Genomic DNA, 8294 nt, shown 5'->3' on the forward strand with positions numbered 1-8294 from the left:
ATTTAAGTACAACCTCAGGAACATCAGTGTTATGCAAAGTTGTATACAATGGCAATGTATCATATTTTAACAAAAAAAATTAAAAAAAATACTACTCTTGAAGATACATACTATGGGTTGGTTGTGTATGCTTAGTTGTATATGTAGTGTGTGCATGCATAGTCAGAGTCTCTCATTTCCAATAAATAATTACCTTAAAACTCATTTATTGCAGTGACCCTGTGTTTTTGAAAAGACTTTAATGGGCATATGAATAAGAACTTCACTAGAAAAAAGCATATTACATGTGGTATCTGAAATGAACACCACTGCATCCACAAATAGTAGTAAATTAATGTGGTACACATCATGGTGGGGTAAACACCCAAGGTATGGACTATGCTTGGATGTCAAGTCACTGAATGCAATATTTTCAAACCCATCAGCCTCGTTGGTTTTTATATATGCATTATTAAATCCACTGACAGCTACCAATATATCTGTTGATATTTTATTAATAATCTCCAGTGATTGGTGCTTACAGACATGTATCATATCTAGAGTTATCATTAGGGTTTTACATCTTTATTTTTATTTTTGTCATAAAAAAAGCACATTCAATCCATCAAAAGAGTGCGAAAGTCATTTTTCTTTAATTATTTTCTGTTTTAACTGAATATAATATTTATATCTTATGCATTACTACAATCTGTAATGTAACACATCATTTACATAGTAATATTGGAAAATATAGCTTTACAAGTGTGGTGATAGTGGAAGATAATACTAACACACTCCTAGGTAGATTAACAAATGTGTCAAAATTGCTCTTGTACTTGGTATATACTTCAAATACCCTTTACTATAGAAAACTCACTGAATATATGGACAAGATTTAATGAACTGACCTAAAGCTATCATTACCAAGCTTATATTTGTGTACAAATAAAGAAGAGAATGCAAAATGGCTACACAGAACCCACTTCTGTAGATTCTAATGTTTTTGCCAAACTCACAAAAACAATTGTAAAAACTCCCATATTTGCCTAAAACATAATTCACCTACCTAAAAAGTATGTTAAAATTACAGCAGAAATCAGGTTATTTAATTATAGTCATTCCAGAGCCAATTGCATTCAAATACACATTGTTAATGGAGATCTAAACGCTTAACCTAATATCAGCTAACATTATTTTTTAACTAAAAATTAATTATTACTAACAGCTTATTAAATGGTAAAGCATTCGTTTCACTCTCTTGTGCAACCCCTGCGCGTGCTGTAACCTCACCGTGGTACAGGGGTGTAACATTCTCTTTGAGAATGGCCAATACAGCACAAATTGAAATTTTGAGTAAAAGTCGGTATCTATGTGTGATATTTGTATTTTTGCACAGTTCTTTACACTGTTTTTATTTAAATCTTGAATTTTTATATTGATGTTGATCATCACCTTATTTGTTATCATTACCATAGTTTGACACCCAATAGCCGATGTATTGTTCGTGCTGGGTTTCGTTAAACATTCAGTCATTCATTAATTTTTTACTCTCGTGCAAAAACACTATTTTGAAACTGATACTGTTTTGTCACTCAATTTATTATTTGCTTATGCAGTAAGAACGTTTAGAATTAGATATAGAATTAATTTTTAAATTAGATGACACTAAATTATTTGAATCCCAATGTCAACATGAAGAAACATTAACTCGTATACATATTGTGACGGAACATGCTCTTAATTTTGTTTTCGCCTGTGGCGATATTAATTGTTTTAGAGGGTCGTGTGCAGTTCCAATATGCACTTATGCCCAGATTGGCACTTTGTTACGTAATACCTCCGCGCGAACTAGGCGTCAGCAAGTCTGGCGATCTAAGAAAAATATGCCTGCTTGGTCGCTGTGGAAATATCACTTGATAGGGGGAGGGCCGCGATGTACCCCCAGGCGATATTCGGTTTTTATAATAAATAGCTAGGGTTTTAGAGATATCAGGGAGAACCACAGGAAGGCTCCCAGGGATCGTTGTCCGTCCGGACTGGTAAATATTTTATTTCTGCTCTGTGTATAACCTTGATGTGATTGATGTGACTTTAAATATTTTAATACTGTATTATACCAATATTATTTAGACGGTGCTGCCGGTAATCTGACGCAGTAAACTGTAGGCTCACTTGTCTAATATATATAAAGCTTAACCAGTCATCCTAGAGGACCTAGGTAAACTGTAGGTTATTGTCTTTATTGTGATATGTACCAGTATTAATTCTGTGTTACAAGGTTACTGAATGAGTAGTTAAGGGTTAATTAAAAATTAACCAGTTAGGAATAGAGTTGTAATTCCTTTATTAATTAAGTTCCCCTGGCAGCGTTTCTCAATTATCACACGTTACTGAATGAGTAGTAAGGGTTAATTAAAAATTAACCAGTTAGGAATAGAGTTGTAATTCCTTTATTAATTAAGTTCTCCTGGAAGCGTTTCTCAATTATCACACGTGTGGGTGTTGTGTCACGGTGAAGTGATTAGCATATTGTGTAAACTAGACACCTAGAGATTAACTAATTAAGTGATCAAATCTGGGTTGTTATTATTTGTTGTTGTTAATTAACTACTGCGGCAGTACATTTGTCAGCGTAGGTTAATACAGATTCCAAAGTGTATTGTGTTTTTGTTGTGTTTTCTAGTGAACTAAACGTGCTATAATAATACATACTTTATATAAGATCTTATCTCTGATCATACTTAGACGAGCCACGCGGGTATACTGCTCGTTACAGAGAGATCTAATAGATATACAGTTAGGAGAGATATTTGGATAATCGTATTTTATTCAGTTACGGGTATTATAGGATCCCCGTGACAGGAGTGAAAATTGGGACGCTCGTCCCGGATCTGAAACGGGACATGCATATTTAAAAAAGTATTGTTTGTAAATGGGGGCTTTATAAATTATTTTTACAAATTTACTAGAAGTAGCAACGTTGTTCACTAGAAAATTAATTAATAATAAGTGCGTCATATCAAATCATGGATAAGAATTTGCTGGATAGGCCTACGCTCAGTGTAGTGGAGATTAAGCGAGCACGTAAGGCCGATTTAGTTGAAATCGCAAGTGAGCGGGAAATTGATTTAACATCAGCTAAAACCTTAGGTGATATAAAGACAATTATTATCCAGGAAGTTTTTTTCTGATATGCCTGTTATGGAAGAAAGTGAGATTGTTCCAGAGATAGAGATAAGTGACTTGAGTATGGAACAACAGTTAGCTTTTAAAAAGCTTGAGTACGAAAGATAAGAACGTACATTAGATAGAGAGAGAGAGAGAGAGAGAGAGAGAGAGAGAGAGAGAGAGAGAGAGAGAGAGAGAGAGAGAGAGAGAGAGAGAGAGAGAGAGAGAGAGAGAGTGAAAGAGAAGAGAGGGATAGAAAAAGAGAAGAGAGGGAAAGAGAGAGAGAGAGATAGAGAAGAGAGGGAGAGAGAGAAAGAAGATAGAGAGAGAGAGAGAGAGAGAGAGAGAGAGAGAGAGAGAGAGAGAGAGAGAGAAAGGAGATGGATAGAGAGAAAGAAGATAGAGATAGAGAAGAGAGAGAGAGAGAGAGAGAGAGAGAGAGAGAGAGAGAGAGAGAGAGAGAGAGAGAAGAGAGGGATAAAGAAGATAGAGATAGAGAATTCCAGTTAGCAAAATTAAAGGTGGAACATGAGTTAAAGTTGAATACTGAAGAAGTCAGACGAGAAGTAGGAAATGGGTTTAACATGTCAGAGGCTTATAGATCAGTGCCGGTATTTGATGACCAGGAGGTAGATATGTTCTTCCAACTTTTTGAACGGGCCGCTAAGCAGCTAAATTGGCCGCAGTCTAAGTGGACATTGTTAGCCGTGTCTAAGTTTAAGGGGAAGGCTAGTGTAGCTTATAATTCAATGAGTGATGAGCGAGCAAGTCAGTACGACCTAGTTAAGGCTGCAGTGTTGAGGGCTTATGGATTATGACCTGAGGATTATCGTTTACGGTATAGCGAGTTGAGAAAAACGCAGGGTCAGTCTTATAGTGAGTTTGTGGCTAAGAAGGCAGGGATGTTTGATAAATGGGTGGTGTCTCATCAGGTAGAGTCATATACCGAGTTACGGGAGTTGTTGATCTTACAGGACATTTAAAATGGATTACCAGTTAGCTTACGTATTCATTTAGAGGATCGTGATGTCAAAAAGATAGAGGAGGCAGGCATAGTGTCAGATGATTACGTGTTAATACACAAAGCTCAGGCAGTACAGGGTAGCTCTTTGCAACAGGGTGATAAGAAGAAATTTCAGCCAGGTTTTTCCCGGGAAAGTAACTATCGGGGAGAGTCATCTAGTTGGTCCGCTAGTCAGGCAAGTAATGTACCTGGTGGGCAAAGTAAGGATAAACCTGCATTATCAGCCAATGCACGAACTTTTCGTCCACATTGCAGTTACTGTAAAAAGGATAACCATCTTGTCGGGGACTGTTTTAAAAGGAAACGCGATAATGCGCAAGTGATCGGTTTAGTGAGGTCAGCTCCGCTAGCGAGAGAGTTAATGGTTAGTCCCATGGCAGAGAAAGTAAACCCGTATGTGTCCACTGGTATTGTTTGTGATGTGAAACAAGAATTGAGTCCTAAGGCAATATCAATCTATCGAGATACCGGGTGTAGTCAGTCACTGATCACGTTGGAGTGTTTAGCTGGTATTGAGAATTCAGATACAGGACGTAGTTTTGCTTTAACCTCAGTTACTGGAGAACATATGGTTGTCCGGTTACATAACGTTTTCTTGTGTTCGAAGTTTTTGACGGGACCATTCATTATGGGTGTTGTGAAGGACTTGCCTTTTGGGTAATGATTTGACTAGTCAATGTTGTCAGCCGCAATGTGACCAATTGTTAATTGAAGACAGCCCTTTACCCATAGAAGAGTGTGAGGTTGATGAGACTAGATATCCTGCGTGTGTAATGACTGGGGCTATGGCCAGAAGGGTAACACGAGACCCAGAGGATATTTGTGATTTGTCTGATACGTGTGTGAGCCATGAAATTGGAGTGGATGAGGTTATCAGTAAAATGGTAGATAAGTCAACTGAGGAATTAAATGTGGTGGAACATGTTGATCTCCCGCAGAGGGGAATTGAACCAGTTGTGTTTGATAGAGGGGATTTACCTTGTAATAGACAAGAGTTAATCCTAGAGCAGGCGGCTGATCCATGTTTGTTGGCAGCTCGCACTACATTGTTAACTGAGGGTGAGATGGAGGATCAGATGTCAGGGTATTATATGGACAAGGGAGTATTAATGAATAAGAGTGTGGAAAAGGTTGTGCCTGATAGTGAGGAATGTGTGACAAGATGTAGAATTGTGATGCCCTCTAAGTACCATCCGTCATTGTTATTGTTAGCACATGAGGACGTGTTTGCTGGCCACTTAGGGCGGAATAAAACTCATAGTAAACTTGCCTCAGAGTTTTATTGGAAGGGAATGTTTGCAGATGTCAGTAAGCATTGTATGTCATGTCATGTGTGTCAGCTTGTGGGCAAACCAAATCAGCTAATTCCTCCCTATCCCCTGCAGAAGGTTCCCATAGTTGGAGAAGCTTTTCTAAAAGTGTTGATAGATGTCGTGGGGCCATTACCGAAAACGCGTTCAGGCAACCAATTCTTGTTAACAATTATGTGCTTAACTACGCGTTTTTCAGAGGCGATTCCCTTAAGGAAGGTTACTGCGTCTGTTGTAGCTAGTGCGCTGCTTAAGTACTTTACATACACGGGTTTACCAGGTGAAACTCAAAGTGACTGGGGTACGAACTTTATGAGCAAGTTAATCCAGCATGTATTGTCTATGTTAGATATACGACAGATTCGTTCTGCTACATTCCACCCTGAGAGCCAGGGCGCAATAGAACGTTTCCACCAGAGCATGAAAAGTATGCTCCGCTGCCATTGTTTCGACAATGGTACATACTGGGACCAGTCAATTCCTTTCGTGTTGTTCGCAGCACGGGATGCTAAGCAAGAATCCTTAGGATTCACCCCATTTGAGTTGGTCTATGGGCATTCAGCCCGAGGCCCTCTCAAATTGGTAAAAGATAGTTGGTTAGAAAAGGATAATGCCGAAAACCTGCTGATTTATGTAGGGAGAGTTAGAGATAGGTTGTGGCAGGCGACCGAACTGGCTAGGAAGCATCTGAGCTATGCTCAGAGCAAAATAAAATCAGTGCTTGATAGGAAGGCTAAGAGGTTGGAATTTAAACCAGGGGATAAAGTGCTGCTGTACCTTCCCATTAAACGGGGTTAATTACAGAACCGGTATTTCGGTCCCTATGTTGTGCACACACGGGTTAATGAGACAGGGTATGTGATAAACACTCCTGATAGGGTTAGGAAAAGTAGGTATTGTCACATCAATTTGCTAAAAGGTTATTTTGATAGACTGCCGATAGTTCCAGTGTTGCCTGTCCAAATTGAGAGTCACTCAACTTCCTGTGATGACGTCAAGACTGCAGAGATCAAGTTAACCAACAGCCAGATTCTAGCAGACTTGAGTTCTTATCTACAGCACCTTGACAGCACCCAGCGAGCAAAGTTGACTACGTTGATACAAGACAATGATTCCATTTGTCAGGACTTTCCAACGGTTACCAATACCTTAATCCAGGATGTGCGCTTGGAACCCAACGCTACACCGATTCGACAGCATGCCTATCGGATAAATCCTGTAAAACGTGGAGCACTGAAAAAGGAGATAGATTATATGTTGGAACACGACATTCTGGAACCATCAAACAGTCAGTGGGCATCACCTGTTATTCTGATTCAAAAGGGAGATAACAGTTTCCGGGTGTGCACTGACCTACGTCGCGTGAATCAACTCATCAAGGCAGATGCCTACCCTCTACCCCGCCTTGACGATTGCATCGACCGTGTTGGACACGAGCAATACATCACCAAATTGGACCTACTGAAGGGTTTTTATGCCATTCCGTTAATGGAGGAAGCTAAGGACATTCTGGCGATCATCACACCTGACGGCCTCTTCCAATTCCGAGTGATGCCGTTTTGTTTGAAGACTGCCCCTGCTGCCTTTCAAAGGATGATGAGCCAGGTGTTGTCAGACCTAGAAAACGTCAGTGTGTATCTGGACGATGTGGTGTTAGCCACCGACACTTGGAATGAACATTTAACCGAGTTACAACAAATATTCAGTCGCCTACAGAAGGCTAACTTGATTGTGAACCTGGGCAAATGTGAATTCGTGAAAGCTTCAGTGACCTACTTAGGTCATACTGTCGGACATGGTTGCGTCGCCCCACTGCAGGCCAAGACACTAAGCATCAGCCAGTACCCTGCACCGACCAACCGTCGTGAAGTTCGGCGGTTCCTTGGTATGGCCGGTTATTATCGTCGTTTCTGTGCTAAATTTGCGACGGTAGCGGCCCCCATCACATCGCTGTTAAAGAAGGAAACGAAGTTCCAGTGGTCAGATGAATGCGAGAAATCATTCAACCGTCTCAAACAGATGCTCTCCTCGTCTCCCGTGATGGCAGCACCAGACTACCGAATGCCTTTCAAGCTGGCTGTGGATGCCAGTGACGTGGGAGCTGGAGCTGTGCTGTTCCAGGAAAACGAAAATGGACTGGACCATCCTGTAAGTTTTTTCTCCAAAAAGTTTGACAAACACCAGGTGAACTATTCCACTATAGAGAAGGAAGCTTTGGCCATGGTACAAGCTCTGAAGCATTTTCAGATCTACGTGAAATCGGCAGTGCATCAAGTGGTGGTCTTTACGGACCATAATCTGCTCACCTTCATTCACAGAATGAAAGCCACCAACCAGAGAGTTTTGAGATGGAGTCTTCTTCTGCAGGAATTCCCAATTACCACTGAACATATCAAGGGCACTTCTAATGTAATCGCTGATGCCCTGTCCCGAAGTTGAACGTTATGATAGTGTGTTGACATTCTTGATTTCTGTTATGTTTTTATATATTTTATTTGTATACCAGGGACTTAGAGACTCAGTGTGATTACTGGTAGTCACCTTATTACTATGTGTTATAAATGCCCGGATGCGTCGGTTAACGCACCTTTTGTTTTAATGTAGTATATTTCCCTATTCCTAGAGTAGAGGAAATATCCTTTTTGAGGTGGGGGTGTGTGACGGAACATGCTCTTAATTTTGTTTTTGCCTGTGGCGATATTAATTGTTTTAGAGGGCCGTGTGCAGTTCCAATATGCACTTAAGCCCAGGTGGGCACTTTGTTACGTAATACCTTGGCACGACCGTGGTCGAGCTGCGCCTAATACACACCC

The sequence above is a fragment of the Gigantopelta aegis genome, chromosome 4 (genome assembly GCF_016097555.1).
Source record: "Gigantopelta aegis isolate Gae_Host chromosome 4, Gae_host_genome, whole genome shotgun sequence".
Taxonomy (NCBI): Eukaryota; Metazoa; Mollusca; class Gastropoda; order Neomphalida; family Peltospiridae; genus Gigantopelta; species Gigantopelta aegis.